This window comes from Balaenoptera acutorostrata, chromosome 2, assembly GCF_949987535.1.
Source record: "Balaenoptera acutorostrata chromosome 2, mBalAcu1.1, whole genome shotgun sequence".
Classification (NCBI taxonomy): Eukaryota; Metazoa; Chordata; class Mammalia; order Artiodactyla; family Balaenopteridae; genus Balaenoptera; species Balaenoptera acutorostrata.
In genome coordinates this window covers 25,787,210-25,808,007 of record NC_080065.1, presented here as the reverse complement: position 1 = coordinate 25,808,007, position 20,798 = coordinate 25,787,210, and the positions used below count along the sequence as shown (strand labels likewise).

At 35.1% G+C, this 20,798-nt stretch overlaps 1 pseudogene; it reads right to left on the bottom strand.

Annotated features, from left to right (window-relative positions):
* Positions 1-6,465: 6,465 nt before the first annotated feature.
* LOC103008809 (microtubule-associated protein RP/EB family member 1-like) lies at positions 6,466-7,649 on the bottom strand (annotated as a pseudogene).
* Between the last annotated feature and the right edge of the window lie 13,149 nt (positions 7,650-20,798).

Sequence of the window (20,798 nt, the reverse complement as noted above, 5' to 3'; positions counted from 1 at the left end):
GCAAAAAAAATCTGTTTTATTTTTATTCTATCATTTGACAAGTATTGACTTAGTGTCTACTAAATGCTGGATACTGAGATTATAACAATTATTAGACAGAAGACCTGGTTTCAAAGGCACTCAAAATTTGGTGAAGCAAAGTCATATTTAAAAACATAATAGCAAAAGTAAAGTGTTATAAAAGGTGTAATTCCAAAACATCATAGTGACATAAAAATAAAGAGGTAAACTCAACTAGTCTTGGGAAAGAGATTAAGAGAGGTTAAGGAAGGCTCTCTCAGAGGCAGTTACTTGAGTGGAGTCTATTAGGTTAAAGCATTGGTTTGGTAGACCAAGTCTCAGAGTGCAGATCAGTAAAAAGGTAGCATAAGAAAATAGAGACTTGAAACAATATGTTATGTTTGGAAGATCATACGTTGTGGGTAAGAGGGCAGATTTGAGAGAGAAGGTGTTAGCTGCAGGAGAAAGGTAAAAATGTACACAGGCATCAGTAAGTTTTTTGTATGTTATATGCAGGAAACATTTTGTTTTTTCTTTAACTATCCATTCATGCTGTCCTATTCTTCTTCCTGAAAGCAAATTTGTTGAGTCAACAAACTATGAAATCATAAACCGCAGGGATTGTTGTTTTCTTCCCACTGTATATTAGAATGTGTTCCTTTCTAATGATTTAGGCATTGGCCTGGATTACAATATTGGCTAATCATATTTGGAGTTAAGTTAACTAAGGAAGTTTTAGGAGGGTTTTCTTGCTCTTAAAAAGAAATTAAAACAATTGACTTATCCAACACTGCCTGAATTTCTGAACTCTTCGTATTCCTTTCAATTTTGCTTGAAATAGGCCAATATTTTTTCTAAACTCTTCTTTTTTGTATTAACTTGATAAAAATTTACAATAACTTTGAACACTCACATATGGCTTCCCAACCTATTCACTTAGAACCTACAATGTTTTCTTTTTTAAGAAAAGTCATCCATTTTTTTAAAAGCTATTTTGCCACTGCATAACATGTGGTACCATCTTTTCAATTTCTGAGATTAGCATCCTCATTTTTGGAACTTACTTTCTAAGCCATTGCCACACATTTAGATATTTTGCAACAATAACACCCAGTTCCTGATACCAGTATTCTAAGTTAGTAAGCAAGGACTAAATTATGCTGCAGAAACAACAATGACAATATTCTCAAGGGATTTATATAGCAAAAGTTAATTTTCTATTCACACACCATGTCGCATGTAGGTTGGCAGGGGACTCTGGGAAATCAATAATTCTGGGTTACTGGATGATGGAGAGTTTACTAGTTTTAAATATATCACATGGGACATACAGCCTCCTCCATCACAGCAGTAGAGAAAGAATGGAGTAGTTAACGATAAATAAAGATTTCTCTGACCCTTCTTGGAGTTGAAAAACATTTCTGCCTGTATTTCATCCACCAGAACCTTTCCTATAGACTAGAAAATTCAGAGCAGGAGAATATCTCTTCCTCTGCTTTAATATAAGTCATATATTTTATTGCTATTGAAAAGGATTTTAGGGAATTCCATAGCGGTCCAGTGGTTAGGACTCTGCACTTTCACTGCTGATGGCCTGGGTTGCATCCCTGGTTGGGGAATTAAGATCCCACAAGCCACGTGGCATGGTAAAAAAAAAATGATTTTATTGCTTTTTAAAATATTTTTGTTTATTTAAATATTATCCACATTTCTGCATACTTAGGGATTTTTTTACTATTGATTTATTGAATTTCTTATAGTGTTTGTGATGTGCTATACGCATATTACATTATCTCCTAATTATAAATTTGTGTTTTCTTTCAAATTCTTATGTTTTATCCTTTTTTTTTTTTTTTTTTTTTACTGTTTAAGAGTACTGGTTAGGATCTAGAGAACAATAGGTATAATGGAAGTTACTGTTTCCTTTCTGAAAGTATACATTATTATACTCTTCTATCCACTGAAAGTGTTGCCTTTTGGGCACATGTATCCATGTGAAGATGTCTGACCCAACCTTCCGTCTTGCTGCCTCCAGACTGTTGATTCTTCTATCCCCAATTCATGCTTAAAGTTCAAAAATATAGACCACAGGGATAAGCAATGAACCTGGAGGGAATTGACACTTTCAATGATACTTAAATCTCTGGAATAGTCATTTTCTTTATGGTACTTTTTGGCTTTATAGAGCAACCTTGTTTATTTTAAATTATTTATTTTCTTATTGTTAAGTTTTGATTTTTTTTTTTAAATCCTGAATATAATCTATAGGCAGGAATGCAATTTTCAATTACACTCTCCCATCCTGTGACTCTTTTCATTTTCTTACTAGTGCTTTTTGAAGACCCAACTTGTAACATTGATAAAGTCTAATTTGCTATGATTTTTAAATGCTATTTTCAGTGTTATAGCTAAACTATTTTCAACTAACTTCAAGGCACAAATGTTTTTTTCCTATATTTATTCTAGAAAATTTATGGCTTTAGATTTTACATTTAGGACAATGACCTATTTTTAGTTAATTTTTTAAAGTTGTGTATATGTTGTGTGTGTGGGTTTTTTTAATGTGACTATTCCGAATATTCCAGCACTATTGGAAACACCAGCTTTTTTTCCATTGGATTGGAGTCCATTAAATCTCAATCAATGGACAAGTATATGTAGTACTCTTTCTGGACTCTGTTCTCTTTTATTGATATATTTGCCTATACCTTCTCCAACCACATGATTGTGATTCATGAAACATTACTGTAGGTCTGGGCACGAGATAGTTAACCATGTGAAACTTCCAACTTTTTCTTTTTCAGTATAGCTTTGGCTATTGTAATTCGTTGTCATTCCCAGAAGTTTCAGGTTTTTATTCTAAAGGAGACATGGAGAGAAGAATCTGAGTTCCACAGTGGCCACTGTTCACCCTGCCCCCAAAGCCTGCAGCAAGAGTGAGACTTTCTCAGGACCTCACAGATTTTGAGTGAACGCCTGATAGTGTCCTTAGAAAAGAGCCTGAGAGAGGTTGGAAATGTCTTCACTGTATATGGCTTTACAGGGTTCTGTAGTACAGCGGTCCCCAACCTTTTTGGCACCAGGGACCTGTTTCGTGGAAGACGATTTTTCCACGGGCGGGGCGTGGGGCGTATGGTTCAGGCAGTAACTGCGGGGTAACTGGGGAGCGACGGGGAGTGGCAGATGAAGCTTTGCTCACTCGCCTGCTGCCCACCTCCTGCTGTGCGGCCCAGTTCCTAACAGGCCGTGGACCGGTACCAGTCCGTGGCCCAGGGGCTTGGGACCCCTACTATAATATTTTCCTAGCTTCTCTTACTGATTAATTAAAATGTTTCCAGAATTCTTCTTACTGGTGGCCAGCAGCAGCTGTCCCAGGCGAGCTAGTACTGGCATCACTTCTCTGTTTAGAAGTGCCTGTCTTTTCTTAGGTTTCTGGTTAGTTGGTCACCCTGTGACCTCAGTTTTTGATGGAAACAAGAAAATTTGAATTTGCTGATTGTCTGGTGTCTTCTGTGTGTTGGTTTGCTTTTGCTGTTACTACGAGTGGGAATGATGCTGTTTCGAGCTTTTTACATCCTAAATGGAAGCCAAAAGGCACACAGTCCTTTAGCCATATTTTGAAGACTTTCAGCATAGCAGACACATGTTTCCAAAATTCAGCTCGGTTCCCCTCCTTCTGGTTTAGCTGAATGGTAAAAAATCTCCACCCAACACATATCTTCTTCTTCTTTGAGCTGATTTTTTTCCAAGACTCCTTGTAAGATCAGTAACGCGACCTTGCTGTTGAGAGACATGGGGCTAGAAGTAGGTAAGTTTGGAATGATCCTGGATAAGAAAAAGTTCAGACTCTTAATGAGGAATGTGGTAATATGGATGGAAAAGAAATGGTGGGTTCAAGAAGCAGAAGAGAATTAATTTAATGATTTATTTATTTATGAGATATTTAAGAAGTAGATAATGAGAAGGATAACCATGTTTTTTCTTTGTGTGACTGTGAAGAGTGTGAAAGTCTTACTTATAGCAGGCTATACAAGTAAAAGGTTTTGGAAAGAAGACAAGTAGTAGACATTATTTAAGCTCTTTTCTGTGTGTATGAACTGAGCTGTTGTCTTTCAGATGTATTCTTTTATTTAATCTTCACAATTACCCTTTAAATATATATTATTTTGATAACATTTTTACAGGTTAGGAAACTCAGTTTTAATGAAGTTGAGTAGCATGGATACTATGTGGCAGAACAGAGAACATGCAGTAACCCAGGGTTTGTAACCCTTGGCACTGATGACATCTTAAGCCCAGGTAATTCCTGGGGGGAGTTGTCCTGTGCATTGTAGGATCCCTGGACTCTACTCATTAGATGCCAGTAGCAACTACCTTCTCACTCAGTTGTGACAACCAAAAATGTCTCTAGATATTGCCAAAGTCCCACAGGGGAGGGGAGATTTGCCCAGTTTTGAGAACCATCGATCTAATCTCCCTTACTCCAAACTTTGTGCTATTAATGAGTCATATATTGCCTCTTGGAGTTCAGTATGTATCTTTGAATTTGACGTTAATAGATTATGAATATTATAACTACCCTAATTCTAAATGGAGGCAATGGTGAAAAATAGCTTATAAGTATTATCAGAAGTTTGGGAAAATTAGTGAAATTGTCTTGGTCTGATGGTAGTTTTAATCTCTCTAACATATGCATAATTAGTGATACTAAAGAATTTCACCTAACCCATTTTGTTTCATATAAGATTTTATTAGCACAATTAAGCTGCTCTTTAAAATCCATAAAAGTCCATCTGTCTGTAGTCTTGAGGCAGGCACATCTTTTTCAAGGTCATTTTGTAAATTGATAATTAACCTTCTAAATATAGGTACTTCATACTAAAGGTCTTTTGCCATATCTAATTAAAGCAAAGCAGTTGTATTTTTATCTCCCAGAAGATATGTGGCTTACATTTATATTAGCATTTCAATTACAATGATGATTTCTTGGTTTTTATCAAAATAAAATGGTGGATGAAAACAACATCTGTTGAGATATTAACAGTAGTATTTGTGTATATATTATTATTATTATTTTTTTTAAATACAGAATTTTACGTAGAAACTGTTTAAAGTAGCAAAAAACCCTGTCAAGACAGACCAGGTGGAAAATGGGTTCCCAATAAAATGGAATTTTAGGGGAACAGAAGTCTAAAAGGCCACAAAAGAGAAATAGCACCACTGTTATTTGAACAATGGCTAGTTACTTGCATTTTTTGGCATTGTTAGTCACTGAATCTGGGTTTTCCTCTGAATTCCACACAGAGCATGCACTACACAACAATTTTATCATAAAATACTTGCTTGCTACACACATTTTAGGGCAAGCTACCACCAGAAACAAATCAATACAAATACATCAGGGGCAGAACAATCTCAGTAGTGGGTAACACACATTTTGCAGAATTCTGCTGAACAAAGGAACTAAATAGGCTGTGGGCAAAGCAAATGAGGGAGTTAAGGAATGAAATATTTTAAATATTAATAATTAACTCAGACATGGTACTGTATTTTCTGCAAAAGAAAATTAACATTTAGTAACACGCTAACATTTTTATCTCCAAAGAGATTAGTGCACTGGCAAAGTATTCCGACAACAGTGGAGGGCTGTGGACAGCGGGTACCGAAAACACCCAGCCTTGCAGATCCCAAGGTAGCAGTGGCCTTCCTTCACTGATCACTCCCTTTGCCAGAAGTCCAGAAAGAACTTGCAGCATGATCACCTGCCTGCTGAACTTCCACGCTAAGCAGCAAACTTTAAGGAGCCAAAGAGGAGTCCCCAGTGGGCAAGAACAGCAGAGAAGAGAAACATGTTAAATGTAAACTTAAAAGACAGTAAAATGGGACACAACCCCCATTCAGATCCCAGAGATGTGGGCAAGTCCCCAAAAGTAGTTGTTAGATTTAAGCACTGGACACACCTCATTTCAAAACAACAACAACAAAAAAACACAGTACATAGAAATATCAGGGATAACTGGAAAAATCACCAGAGAAATGTTCTATGAAAATCAAGCTCTTCAACTCAAAACGTCTCAGGGCTGAAACACACCCTCTATTCATCCAGACAACAATGTCTGTTGCTTCTTATCAGGGATGCAACTGGTCAAGGACACTAAATGGCTTTACAAAGCAACTTTTCAAACTTTCCTTTTGGGCCAAGGTCTGGGCCTCTGAGGACCAGGCAGCCCCGTGAGGGCTGGGAACAGCAGGTCCCAAAGGTTCCAGGTTCTGGCCCTTCCTTCCCAGACACAATGTCAAACACACAAAAGCTACTGTCATGTTACATTTTACATTTTGAAATATGGAAGCATCTTTTAAATACTCTTAAGGCATTTATTTATTAAAACGTTCTCTGTCAAGATTTCACATTAGCTTAAAATTCCAATCAGTCTTTACATTTCTCTGCTGAGGTCTCCACCTTCTCCAGCCATCAGTGCTACCGGCATCTACACAGTGAGCCCCATGGTCAGCCTCTTTGTTCCCTGGGTGAACCAACTAGATGTTAATACTGCTCTGCTACAAGGTAAAAGCTCCTAACTCAAACTTATTGGAAAAGGAGTGAAACTTCTGCAAAGTGCACTTTAAGAAGAGGTACTTTTTGCTTATGAAAAGAAACCAGTGAGTCCTCTAAGAATAATAAAAGGGAATATTTTACAGTTAAGCACAGGATTTGGAGTGAAGAATTTGGATGATGCTCGGCTGGTCCAGGCTGTTAATACTCTTCTTGTTCCTCCTGCGGGCCCCCTTCATCAGGTATCACGAAGCCTTCATCTGTGGCAGAGAGAATATCCACAATCCTCTGCAATACAGGGTTGTTTTCCCCCTCGTTCTCCTGGCAAATCAATTCAATGTTCCTTAGCTTTCCAAAGTAGAAATCTCTGTCTTTCTCCAAGTCTTCGATGGTAAGTTTCAATACGTTGACCTGCTGCATCAATTCGGCTGCTTCGTCATCCCCGTTCCCCACACCAGGATTCTTCGGCATCACGCCCGGGCCAGCCTTAGGGGTTGCAGTAGTTCTGTGTGTTGCAATGGGCCTCTGTGGAGCTGCACTGCTAGAGCTGAGAGGTTTCTTCGGTTTGTTCAGAGCTGGAGCAACAAGGCAGGGGGCCACCGCGGTTTCTTGACCTTGTCTGGCAGCTACAGGGTCATAGTCTTTCCCATCATAGTTTGCATCAAAAAACTTCTTGAACCACGAATTCAAAATTGTCCTGAAACTTTCCTTTTACTAATTTGTCCACAGGAATTATTTTGTCAACACCCATCCTCTTAAAACCTGCTTGTAGTATTTTGAAGTTCTGGATGTATTCGTGTTCTAGCTTAGCTTGGAATTTCACTTTCTTCAAGGCAACGGAGCCAGGGAACAGCATGTCCATAAACTGACAATAGACAGCCCCTGAGCACAGCTGTTCAATCTTTGTCAGATTCAACTTCAGAGACTCATTGATCCAGGCCAGCATGTCATGTCGACTGTGGTTATCCCTGGTGACCGACGTTGAGTACACATTCACTGCCATCTTCGGCTCTCGGCTGGACCGCGTCCGCTGCCCGTTCCCGGCTCCGGTTCCGTCTTCGTCTCGTTCAAACCGCCTGACCCCACCCGCTCCTGTGTATATATTATTAACAAGCTTTTATTAAGCACCCACTTGTCTGAATCAGAGATTTATAGATTCCAAAAGAGATCACACAGAAAAGTACTAAGTGGGAAAAACAGAGTCTAATAACTGATAAAAATTTAAATATGAAAAAAAGTCATGGACCTATTGATGTATGGAATCCCAAATTGGTTTAAGATTGAGAAATTAGAACGCTAAAATGAAAGACTATTGAGGAAAAAGCCAGATAGGCACAAGTTAAATGAAGATTAATTGAACAACATAAAGAAGATTACCATGCAAGGATTAAAAGATATTAAGATATTAAGTATTCCAATAAAACATTTATTATTGTTTAACTGTTAAGTAATAAAGCAAGGGTCTAGTTACTGGAGAATTGAAGGAATGCAGTTAAAATATAATGGGCCACAATACAAAGAATACACTTTATTCTTTCGAAAATTTGAACTACCTTTGTAGTTAGGTGTCTGCATTCAAGATCCAACACGAATTGATAACTGTAGAAACTTGGGAGGGCTTTATTTTATTTTATTTTTTTAACATATTTATTGGAGTATAATTGCTTTACAATGTTGTGTTAGTTTCTGCTGTATAGCAAACTGAATCAGCTATATGTATACATATATGCCCATATCCCCTCCATCTTTCATCTCCTGCCCACTTTCCCTATCCCACCCCTATAGGTGGTCACAGAGCACACGCTGATCTCCCTGTGCTATGCAGCTGCTTGCCACTAGCTATCTGTTTTACATTTGGTACTGTATATATGTCAATGCTACTCTCTCACTTCATCCCAGCTTACCCTTCCCCCTCCCCGTGTCCTCAAGTCCATTCTCTATGTCTGTGTCTGTATTCTTGTCCTGTCCCTAGGTTCGTCAGAACCTTTTTTTTTTTTTTTTTTAGATTCCATATATATGTGTTAGCATACGGTATTTGTTTTTCTCTTTCTGACTTACTTCACTCTGTATGACAGACTCTAGGTCCATCCACCTCACTACAAATAACTCAATTTCATTTCTTTTTATGGCTGAGTAATATTCCATTGTATATATGTGCCACATCTTCTTTATCCATTCATCTGTTGATGGACATTTAGGTTGCTTCCATTGTTCACATGATATAGATTGTATTATAAATCCATTTTTAATTTCTTTTTTAACAGTTTGAAGACAAAGCTAAGTAATATCTGTGTATATAATTGGATGATATAACCCTCAAGTCTTTTTTTTCTTTTTCTTTCTCAGTTTTTAAAATCAGAAATATAATTTGCATTTAGTGAATTTCACAGATCTTATGTGTACATTGGATGAGTTTTTACATGTACATAATCTTTAGATCTATTTATCTATCAGTTGAGACTTATAAGATTTCCTTTACCCCAGAGAATTTCTTTTTATTTTAAATGGTATATTAGATGGTTTTAAGTGTTTTTTTGTTTGTTTTATTTGTTTTTAACTTAGATATAATTGACATATAAAATCATGTAAGTTTAAGGTGTACAATATGTTGATTCAATATATTTATATATTGCAATATGTTTACCACCTTAGTATTAGCTAAAAGCATTTCTTTATGTACCTCTTAGGGCAATTTTTTCCCCAGAAGCAATCACAAACCACATTTCTGATTTCTCTAAATATAGAATAGTTTCACCATTCCAAATTTCTTTGTGCTTCACTTATCTCTCCTTCTACTTGCGCAAACCCTGGAAATCACTGATATTTTTATCATCCTTATAGCTCTGCCTTTTCATGAATATTACATAGTTAAAATCATACAGTAAGTGGCCCTTTTAGACTGGCTTCTTTCACTTAGCAACATACATGCAAGATACCTCCGCGTACTTTCATGGCTTGATAGTTCATTTCTTTTTATTACTGAATAATATTCCATTGTATAGATATAAACATGGTATTTTGTTTATCCATTCATCAATTTAGGGACTTATTAACTGCTTCCATTCTGGCAACTATGTGTAAAACTACTGTCAATAGTCACACGAAGATTTTTGTGTGAATATTAGTTTTCAGTCCATTGCAGTAAATACTGAGGAGCTTAGCTAGATCATATGGCAAGACTGTGTTTAGCTTTGTAACAAACTATCAAAAAGTCTTGCAAAGTGGCTGCTCCATTTAACATTCCTGCCAGCAATGAATGAAAGTTCCTGTTGCTTTACATTCTTGCTAGAATTTGGTATTGTCAGTGTTTTTTGGATTTTAATAGCGGTGTAGTAGTAACAAATTGTAGTTTAATTTGCAGTTCCTCTCAAGATTATTTCTTTATCTTTGATATTCTGCAGATATGATATACTTAGGTATAATTTTGTTGTTGTTGTTTCATTTTGTTTTATCTTGGCATTTTTCCTGCCTGGTGTTCTTGAGCTTCGTGCATCTGTGGTTTGGTGTCTGGTTTGGCGGTTTGGTATTAATTTAGGGAAATTCTCCATCATTATTGCTTCAAATACTGCTTCTGTTCCTTTCTCTCTTTCTTTCCTGATATCCCTATATATGTATGTTACATTATATGCTATGTTACAGTTTTTGTTCTTACCCCACATTTCTTAGATATTCTGTTGCATTTTTTTCAGTCTCTGTGCTCTTTGCTTTCAGTTTTGGAAGTTTCTATGGACATATCTTCAAGCTCAGAGATTCTTTAGCTGTATCCATTCTAGTAGTAAGTGCATCAAAGACACTTTTTATTTCTGTTTAGTGTTTTTGATCTCTAGCAGTTTCTTTCTGATTCTTTCCATCTCCTTGTTTAGATTATCCTTATGTTCTTGAATATTGTCTATTTTTTTTTTTTCTATTAGAGCCTTTAACGTTTTAATCAAAGTTGTTTTAAATTCACTGCCTGAGAATTCCAAAATCCCTGCTATATCTGAGTCTGGTTTTCAGTCTTGTTTTGTATCTTCAAACTTTGTTTTTGTCTTTTATTATGCCTTGCAACATTTTGTTGAAAGTTGGACATGATGTGCTCGGTAAAGGGAACTATAGTAATTAGTCTTTTAGTGATGCAGTGGTGAGGTGTAGGGGCAGGGGAAGCATTCTGTAGTCCTATGATTAGGTACTAGTCTTTTTGTGAGCCTGTGAATATCACAAGTACCTGTCAATCCTCCCACCCCCATCTTAGGTGGGATAGTATGGGTGGAGGGGACTGGAGTTGGGTATTTCCACCCCTGTTAGAAGGCTAGAGGAGGCTGGATTGGGGTATTTCCCTTGCCCTAGATCAGTAAGTCTCTGACTAAACCCCAATAGGCTGTGGTGAAATAGTTCCTTTTGAGGGTAGGTCTTGTTAAGAGGAATGGAATGCTCTGGCATATTTCAAAGTGGTTACTTTCCCACTTGGTTACTTTCCCAGTGGTTACTTTCAAAGTGGTTACTTTACTTTGGTTTGTAGGAAACCAAAGGGAATATTTCTCCAGTATTCACCTTGGGAAACTGGAAGAGCTACAGGAAATAAAACTAAAGTGTGGGGCTCCCCCATGGAGTTTTAAACTCACAAACTTGTTATCACTGATGGTCCAGCAATTTTTCAATTCAGATTTTCCTGCCCTGGTATTGAATCCCACGGAGACCTCTGCCCCCTTATTTTTGCTCTGGAAAGCTGCAGTTCTATCTACCTGTCTGCCTCTCCAACTTTTAGAGAAGCAATTTGCCCTGTGACCTCACTTCTCTGACATATCTAAGAAGAGTTGATTTTTCACATTGTTCAGCTTTTTACTTGTTATTAGGGCAGGCTTTCAAGCCCCTAACATGCAGGACTGGGAACTGGCAGTCCTGATGTGCAGCTTCTTAATTACAAATGATGTTGACCATCATTTTCTAAGCTCACTTGCCATCTATATATCTTCTTTGGTGGTCTATCTGTTCAAATATTTCCTGCATTTCATGTGGGTTGTTTATTTTCTTATTGTTTACTTTTAAGTGTTCTATGTATAGTTGGATATGGTGATTTCAAAATAATTTCTCTCCCTTGAGTATTTTCAAAGTGGTTACTTTTCCCCTTTCCCTGCCTGAACTACTGGGGAGTAAGGGCTGAGGAAAGGGGATGTTTTTCCAATTTTTGCAGTGTGAACCTAGTGGTATTCCTGAAGGTAAAACTAATGAAACTGTAGGGGCTGCCCTTATACTGGGCCTATAGGAATTTAACTTTCAGTCTGTTCCACACTCAGTCTACAGCAGATCATCAGCAACTGTTTGGGCTTTCTACCAGTCACTGTCTTCAGTGGCTTCTCTCCTGATAAATCATGATTCTCTGTACTTGCCTTTTTCCCCTGTTTTCTGAGACAGTTTGCCTTGTGACCTCAATTCTCTGATAGATCTAAGAAGAGTTGCTGATTTTCAGTTTTTCAGAGATTTTTTTTTCTTGTAATGAGGGTGGAAGCTATGACTTCCAGGGTCTTTATATGTTAGAGTAGAAACCACTATGGTGTCACTTGAAATTATATAAACAGTTGTATATATATGAACTCTTGTATATAGCAATCTTGTTTTTTCCTGGATTTTCTATTCTTTTTTTTGAAATGTATTTCTGTGTGTGTGACAGTTCCAAATTATTTACATTATAGAGGCCTAATAGTACATTTGATGTCTTAAAGAAGTAATTCCCCCTCATTGCTCTTCTTTTGGCATATTTGTTGTTCAAAATAAACTTTGTAAATGATTTTAATAACTATTAAAAAGTGGAAAATGACAGCACTTTATTTGGAATTGTAATAAATTTATAAATTAACCTATAAAAATGTAATACCTATTATATTGATCACTCCTATTCAAAGAGAATTTTTCATTTTTTTCAAATCTACTTTCTTTTGATTCAGGAAAGTTTTATAGATGTTAACATCTACTTTAAATTGATTTCTTTCTAATTTTACTTCCAGTCATCCTTGTAAATTGTTGTTTTTTTATTGTAAATGGGGGTTTTCTCTATATTTTTATCTTTTTTGATAGGCTTTCTTTGCCTATATGTAAACTATTGGTTTTATGTACTTTTCATTGTTATTACTTTAGTAAGTTTTCCTATTTTTCATGGTAGTTTTTCATTGGCTTATTTAGTCTGTGACATCATCTATAATGTTTAATTTCTTTCTCTCAAATTCTATGTTTTTTCTCTTCTCCAATTGCATTGACTAATGTTTCTTATATTATTTTAAATAGTAGTGAAAATGGAACGCCTTATATATTTGACAGTAGCAGAAAAGGTTTTTATGTTTTTCCATTAAATAGATAAACATCTTTGGGTGAATGCATATTGTTCTATCAATTATTATTTTATTTAGCACTCTTTACCACAAATGGGCATTTTTTTCATTTTTTATAATTTATAAAATTATAAAATATTTTAAATATTTATGTGATTCTCCTTATATTATTATGATTGACTATATTGAAACAGTTGCTTCTATTGAAATGCTTGGATTTCTGGGATAGTTGAAACTATATTTAGTCATGTTTTTAATTTTATTGACTTTTTCAATATGCTATTGAATTCTGCTTGGTATTTTTCATTTAATATTTCTGAATTTATATTCATAAATGAGCCTGGTATATGGCTTTCTTTTTGGTGTAGTTCTTGACAATTTTCTTAAAGAATTTTATGGTTTCATCATAAAATTAATTTGGAAGTTTTCCTTTATTCTCTATTCTCCATAATAGATTAAGCAGCATTGGGATAAACTGCTTTTTAAAGGTTTCTTTAATACTTTAGAGAGTAAATTTGGGCACAATTAATAATTATGCCAGTCCTGTAGTGTAATAAGTAAGACATATGATAAAATTCATAATGTGAGAATATAAAATCCTATGACTCAACTTGTAATGTATTAATACTAACCATATTTATATGCATCCTTGAGTGTAATTTTTTTCAAAATGGCCATTTTGGAAATATACAAGCTCTGTTTCATAATTGCTTGTTAAAATGTAATTTAAGTCATTTTGGAATTGCATGCAAAATATGTTTGCATGGTATTTTAAAATACGATCATCTATTTATATACATAATGCTTCTTAAATTGACAGATTTCTAATTTGGTTACTTATAATTAATTATAATTAATAATACTATAATTATAGTTTATTAATTCATGGATGCATACATTAATTCTACACCCTCTTACTAGTGCTATGTTATGGTCATGTGATAAACACAGGATATTAAAATTAAAATAAGACTTAATTTCCCACTTTAGAAAAAATAAAGGTAGTGTGACACAGATCCACAGGCAAGGAACTCTATAGCTCCTAACGGCAGGCAAAAAACATACTATATTTTAAGTATCATATATTAATGAAATGATCTTCAGAAATGTTAATAATTTAAGCAACTTAATCTTATGGGATGTTCTGCTGACACCAAGTTAAAGACTTTCAAGAATTGTAATGCTATTCTTTTAGATTTTTAGCATGAAATTGAATATGTATGAAACCCTACCTTATTATTTTGAATAATGTATTGGAAGAATACTCTCAAGGTATTCAAATGTGACTGCAAACTCAAGAATGATATTACATGATGATGAAAATAATGATTCTTAAATTTAATTGGCTTGGGTTATAATAAAAACTCCATCAACCTTAATTACTCTAAAGACTTTGGACAAGGTATTTAACCTCCAAACTTCTGATTTTCAATAAAGGAAAAGATGACCCTGGTAAAACCTAGCTTATAGAGCTGGTGTAAAGATTAAATAGTCCCGTCCCTTACTAAGCAGTCAAGTGTTTGCTATATTTTTTATTAAATAAAAAAGGCAAATGACTGATAAAATTGAAGCTTCTTATTCTAAGACCAATCAAAACCTAAAAATTTCTTCTTCAGGTTACTCTGCGAATTCAGTTGATATTTACCAAATTTTTAACAACAAATTTGGTTACATTGAGCACATTTCCTAGTTTAGGCCCCTCAGCTCACCACTTGAAACAATTCTCCTCTGAAGCAGATATTTCACGAGAAGATCTGGTAACACACACTCTGAAAGTGTACAGCTCTAGTTATTTCTGCCAAGTTTGTAGCAAATATCTGGGATGGATACAAACCATACATTATTCTGATACTTAAGGTGCTTGCAGCAGGAATTCTCCATTACCTGCATCCTCACCCCTACCGTGAAGCTCTCCATGTATCCACCCACAACTGGGGCATATTCTCCAACTGTATATTCATATAAGAGATGGAGGAAAGAATACGGATTATTTTACTTCATTATGGAATTTGTTTAATACAGTTTTTATCCTTACCTAGGAAACAAGTTCTCCAGTCTAGCAATAGCAGAAAAAAGATACTTTTATTCCCATTTGAAGAATATGTCTATTAAATGAAATTCTAATTAATTAGAATTCTTTAGGGAGGAGTGATAATTAGGTTCTCCTGGACCCCCTACAGTGTAGAAATTAATTAAATAACAAATTAAGAAATGATTTTTTACATTTTCAAAGTGGGGTTACCACCTTCAGTAAATTACTTTCTATATCATTGATTTTTTCCCTTTATACTGGCGATAGAACTGAACACCTCGACAAACAATTTCTAAATACCTCAATTTAATCTTCATTACATACAAAAAATTATCTCCCCACAAGGTATGTATTACTTTTCCCTTCAAATGTATATTTGGGGTATTTAAAATTATTGCTCTGATTGTATTAAATACACATTTGTGTTTTTTCTCATTTTGGAAGCTAATACTGAAAAAGTATGTCTGTTAACTATTTTGCGTAGTAGCTAACAAAGGACAGAAGCACTCATATAGACAACTGATGATGTTGTACAACTGCTGAGAAACTCATCATACCTAAAAAGAAAAATGGGCTATGGAGTCAGAACAGCACACGTCTCAGTTCTGCTCTGTCACTGACCACACCTATGCAGGTAGACCAATTACCAAGTCTTTTTACACCTATTTGTACTTAGGTTACCTAGGGTTAATAATCATTACACAAAGGTCTACTGGAACCATGTATATCTGTCTTGAAATAATATTTTATCCTGTCATTGAATTCCAGTATTTAAATTGTCAAAAGTAAGTATCTGCTTTCTTTAGAAAACCAAAATGAAAACCTATTATGTAAACACTTTCTAGTGATATAATTTAGGACCATTTTACACCAATGTGCTTAGCATTTTGTTTTTAAGGTGATTAGTTTATAATTGGATTGGAGAGACCCAGTTTATTTTCTCTACATAAATTACTTAAAGATACAGAATACATAAATTATAAAAGAATAATAGATTCAGGACAATATCTTCTCATAAGATACCACTTACTATACGGAGTCAGATTATAAATTGAATTACTAGACAAAACTACTTCAAAGGATTCTAAATATCCCTTGAAATATTTTTCTAGTAGATTTTCAATTATCAATCATCAAGGAATTATCTATATATTTATTTAGTGTCTGAGAATATTTCTCAAAAACAAGATTGTTTTCACAGTAGGTATGAAGTAAGAAACACACACAGAGGAATACATAGAAACATTTAGTGAGTAATTAACTTTTAAGAAAGCTAATTTATATGTTTTGAAATATACTAATAATTTATTGATATTGAAAGTCATGTCACAAGTTGGTTGTAGAAAAATACAGAAAAAAATAAAATTTAAAATTAAGATAAACTGATTATACTAAGAAGAAAACACTATTACATACAATACATAATACTATATGCACAAATGATACTACTTTTTAATGTTTTACAATGAGACAATGAAAGTGAAATACAATTTTGTTAAATTATATTATTTTGAATAACTGAATTACAAAGGAATTTTTATCGTTCAACGAGACATAATAAAACACGTTAATTATCATAATAACAATATTATTTTCTTTTTGAAAAAGGTGATGACCTCAATTTAATTTTTAGATACCTATGTTCTTAAAAAAATCATAAAATTGAAATAAGTCAATGAAAAGCAAGTCCTAATAAATTGACCTTCAAAATGAAAGAAAAAAAATGAGAATCTCCTGTTTTTTTTTTTATTTTGTTAAAACATTATTATGAAAATCCACTTAAATAAGAGAACTATTTAATTTATTTTTTTAATTAATTAACTTATTTTTGGCTCGTTGGGTCTTCGCTGCTGCACACGGGCTTTCTCTAGTTGCGGTGAGCAGAGGCTGCTCTTCATTGTGGTGCGCAGCCTTCTCATTGCAGTGGCTTTTCTTGTTGTAGAGCACAGGCTCTAGGTGCGCAGGCTTCAGTAGCTGTGGAGTGCAGGCTCAGTAGTTGTGGAGCACAGGCTTAGTTGCTCCGTGGCATGTGGGATCTTCCCAGACCAGGGCTCGAACCCATGTCCCCTGCATTGGCAGGCGGATTCTTAACTACCGCGCCACCAGGGAATTCCTTAAGAGAGCTACTTTAAGTGACTTATCCCATTTTGGATTTGAAGAGAAAGTCTTAAGCTTAGAACCACTTAGAATAGAATCCAAGAGGATAAGGATCTCTTGTTTTTAAGGGAATAAGGAGATAGCATAAATAAGGAAAGCAGATTGAGAAGACTGAGTCCTTGTTATCATGGAGGGTATAGAATGAGAAAGAAGTGCCTTGTTTAAATCCCATTATCAGCACATGTGGGTATGTTAGGAAGGGCTGGTGTGTTAAATAAGAGTGGCAAGGTACATCTTTGGTAGAAGCTATGGAATTCTCTTCACTATAATTATTAACTTATGATTTGGATAATTGAGTATTTCATAAGTATGTGTGTGTGTTTTAATTGCTGCACACTTTGAGGGGCAGAATGTGAAAGTATGCTAAGAATCAGAATTTAAATCAGACTTTACTAAGAGTCTACTCATCTATGATGCCCAGGAAGGAATGAGGAAAATGCTTACCAGCCAGAAGCTAGGTGACTCTCACACTTCATGTCCTAAATATAAAAATTCAAAATGGCAGGGCTCTTTTATATATTGGTAATACCTGAAATATATGTATTTTAAATTGTTTTATGGTTAAGCAAGGGATTAAGGCTTCATGATACTTAAATATGAGAGAGCAGACTCTGCAGGAGAAGGGAGGAGGAACCCTTAAATCTTGATTTATCAAATTTCTAAAAGCCATTTGAAAGCTAAAAACATGTCTGCTATTCAAAAGTGTGAATTTATCTAGTAAAACATTAATTATATATTATATTTAGATTTTTATCATTTTTCTTCTAAATAGAGGCAGGCAGCACTGGAGGGGCTGAATTGTTAATTAGTAAACATTCGCCATCTCGCTAAAGCAAGAATGTTATTCCAGATAAGCAAATTAAACCATTATTTTGGTTAATCAGTACAAACATGGATAGAATGTGTAATAAAATTCAAAATGTGCTTGAATTTCTAAGACAAATCAAGCAACTTCAAAGACTCTGAGTTTGTGGAACATTATGCTATTTGGGAGTACAATTTCACTCTCCCCTGCCATTAGCTGGAAATTAATGCATTAATTCATTCAATAAACATATAATTTGACACAATGAACACGGTCTTGACTGTAGAATGGTAAAGAAAAGATATACTTTTAGTGCTCCTGGTCCTTACAATTTAGTGGAGATTAAGAATAATTCATCTATTATACACATAAATATTTTAAAATATTAACAGTAAGCTTTAGGAAGGAAATGAATGGTTTGACTATGATAGAAAATAAGGAGAGGGAATGTAGTACTCTAGATAAAATGAGTAGGTGAGACTTTATAGGGTTCTCTGTCTCCTCACAGTGTTTACTTCCTGTTCTTTCATACTTTCTCTTCTGCATTGTTGTAGTTCCTTTTCATATTCTACCCTCCTTGCCTGGAAAGTAACTTTAGATAATTATTTTGTCCAGGAGTATAAGACTCTAATGATATCTGAGCCCTTTCATGTACAAGAATGTCTTTCTATCATCATTTTAAGAACAACAACAAAAACATCAACTGCAACAAAAACAATCTTTACTCATTTGCTGAGAATAAAGTTATTGGGTAATAACAGCTTCCAAATAAAGCAGAGTAAAACTCTTCTCATTCTTGCAGTATTCATTATTGTTTAGGAGTCTGAGGCAAAAAAATTTTGAAGTGACTGAAGAAAATCTCCTCCTTCACTGACTGAAGACTTATAGGATATGTTCCTCATTCTTATAGTTAACACTTTTCCCTAATAATGTTAGGGACTGTATTAGCCTCCTTTTGTAGATCACTTAAATCTTTCCAGCCCCGACTGCCAATGTCGAATTGATTGGTTCAGAGCAGATTTTACCTACTTCACACGTTCACCCTACCAGCACATGGCTGCAGTGCCTTTTGCTGCCAGCCTTAAAACTTTTCCAAGTGACACAACTGCCATTCACAGAGGAACCCTGTAAATGCCATGTTTGACCAATGATGGATGCTGGACAGTGGACAAGAGTTCCCCTTTAATAACTCAACCCTTGTGTATAGTTCTGCTATTCTTTTACAAAGGCTCCACAGAATGTCACACAGGATTAAACATCAGTTGTCAAATTGGTGACCAACTTCATAAACCATCCTTCATAACTAATTCTTTATCTTTTTATTTTTGCTCTCTCTGTTCCATTTCTATATTGCTCACTCCCTAATACTGCTTTGGAAATTAACTATTTGCAAGCCTCCAATTCAGGTTCTACCTTTAGGGAAGGAGGGGCTGTCATTGGTCAAGATAAGGTCTTACTTTAGAAAAGCCCCTTTAATCTGAAAACATCAAAATTTTTCCACTCAAATATTTTGATCACTTATATTTTATGATTGTTTCTTTTCAATCATTCTGGAGGCTCCTTTGCCAGCATCACTGGTTAGTTTGCTGCATCTCAATAAATTTTACTCATTATTACATAAGGCAACATCTATTTAGACCAGTGGCTAACTTCAAACAAGTGAGTTACACTTTGGTCTATTGTCTTTTGTCTGTTGAATGGTTTTTCAAATCTAAAAGGAAGGACAAATCAGTGTGAGCACTCTCCTTATTTCTGCTCTCTGGTAGCTCCTCTCCTTTGTAATTGTGCTTTAAGGTAATATAAGGTAATTGTAATTGTAATTTAAGGTAATCCTACTTTCTGGTCTGGTTACATTTCTCTGTTACTCTGAACATTATTGTTCATGAGAAACCACAGTTTAGCTGATGTATTTAACCATCTTTTTTCTGTTTCTAATAGGCTTAGAACTGTAAGAGTTGCCTATGGTAACTACACCACCCATATTCTATCGTGCCTTTACTGTCCCTCTTCATATTTTCACATCCAGCTATTTTTTGGTGTCTAGAATTTCTCTTAGGTTGTACTCACTTGGATCAAAGGTTAGAGAGGCACAACTGCCCATCTTGCTAATTAGGACAGACCCAGGACTTTTGATCTCTCCGTGTTTGATAAGCACTGCTCTAAGCCCTTTGCATGCAGTATCATACTGAATCCTTGCACCAATATAAGCCCTATTTTACAGCTGAGGAAACTGAGGCACAATAAAGTTAAATAATGTGCCTCCATGTTACACAGCTGATGAAAGTCGGAATCAAATTAAACAACATTGTCTGAAATCTGAATTCAAACAGTCTGATTCCAGAGCTTATGCTCATTGCCATTTCAATCAATACCTTTCTTCGTCTGTCACATTGATGATATTGATTGAGGGCCTATTGTGAGCCAGGCACAATTTATAACAAATAAGACAACTTATAACAAAATAATTTATAACAAAATTGCTGATGTCTCCTATGTACCAGGAAATGTATTAGCCACTGAGAAAGATGAGGTGAATGTCTCTATATTCATGCTTATTTCTGAACCATGCAACTCTTTATTCAGTTCACTCCTGACCATCTCCATCTTAACTACTTCAGCCCACAGTCACTCCCACTTTTGTTACTGATACAGTAAACTAACCACACTACATGCTTCCATGCTCCACCTCTCTTAATAATTCTCCAATCTGCAGTCAAAGATATCCTTATCAAGTGTAACACACACACACACACAGAGTTATGTTAGTTCCCTAAAATCGTGCAGTGCCTTCTCATTTATTTGTCTTTAGAAAAAGTCATATTTTCTTAACATGGCTTATAAGGGCTTCAGTGTAAATCCTATCTCTCTTTTCAAAGTAATGTATCAACATTTTTCACCCTCAGGCTCTACCTTCAACCATAGTGAATTTATTCAAATTCCATATTTCAT